The following is a 1,450-nucleotide window of genomic DNA, read 5'->3' as shown; positions in this document are numbered from 1 at the left end:
ATGGTCCCTAGGAGCGCCTGGGTGGCTCAGTCAGTTGAGTGTCCAACTTTGGCTTAGGTCATGATCTTGTGGTTCATGGGTTTGAACCCCGCGTTGGGCTCTGTGCTGACAGCTTGGATCCTGGAACCTGTTTCAGATTCTGTGTCTCCCTCTCTCTCTGCCCCTCCCCTGCTCACGGTCTGTCTCTCTCTCTCTCAAAAATAAACATTAAGAAAAAATTTAAAATCATGGTCCCTAACTTGATGGAGTTCACCTCATCAGGAAGAAAAAATTTTGTTTGCTGGCTAAATGTGTGATTAATTATAATGATTCACAGTTTCTATTCTGAGCCCTGCCATTCTACCCTGGGTAGCCCCAGGCAAATTGTTTAAATTTCCCCATCCCTCAGTTTTCTCATCGGTAAAATAGAACTAAGAATACCCATCTTCCTCAGCTATTCAGTGAGAATTAATTAATGTTTGAGATCCTCAGATGAAAGACTCTCTGGGCTATTACACAAACAATAAAACTGCTTTTATACACAGCTGGGCATGACTCACATGAGAAGAGACAAATTCTTGTAAGATCTACATCCTGTCAAGACCAGAATATATATCTGCCCTTCAATGGTATAAGTCTTAGACTGTGTCCAACAGAAATATAATATTAGCCACATATATAATTTTAAGTTTTCTAGTTGCCAAATTAAAAAAAAAATAGGGGTGCCTGGGTGGCTCAGTTGGTTAAACATCTGACTCTTGATTTCAGCTCAGGTCATGATCTCATGGTTTATGAGATTGAGCTCTGTGTTGGGCTTGGGCTTTATCCTGACAGCATGAACCTGCTTGAGATTCTTTCTCTCCCTGTCTCTGCCCTTCCTCCACTTTCTCTCTTTCTCTCAAAATAAATAAGCAAATTATAAAAAGTAAAAAGAAACAGGTAAAAATAATTTTAATAATATACTTGATTTAGCCCAGTACACCCCAAATATCATTTTAACCTGTAATAAGCAAGTATTAATGAGTTCTCTTATGTTCTTTTTTTTACAAGTAAGATATTAAAATCTGGTATATGTTTTACACTCACAGAATATTCCGATTTGGACTAGCCGGGTGTCCAGTGCTCCTTACCCACAAAAAGGCTAGTGGTGCCTGTATCAAGAGTTCAAGGCTAAGAATTCCCTCAACTCCAGGCTACAAATGTCATCCAATGATCTATGTGCCTCTGGTTTCTCATAGGTGGATAGGTCGGCACAAATATACTCTACTCTCATCTTCTATACTGTTTGGCTTCAGAGAGGACACTGCTAGAAAGTCCCTGCTTCCAGGAGCACTTAAGAGATTAGCAAGATGGTAATGGAAGATGCTCCAGGAAAAAAAATAAATAAATAAATTTAAAAAATACATATATATACATACATACATATATATATATATATATATATGTATGTGTGTATATATATATATATATA

Source organism: Panthera onca, chromosome C2 (assembly GCF_046562875.1).
Source record: "Panthera onca isolate mPanOnc1 chromosome C2, mPanOnc1 haplotype 2, whole genome shotgun sequence".
In the NCBI taxonomy this organism is placed as follows: Eukaryota; Metazoa; Chordata; class Mammalia; order Carnivora; family Felidae; genus Panthera; species Panthera onca.
Note: the sequence above shows the minus strand (reverse complement) of the source record.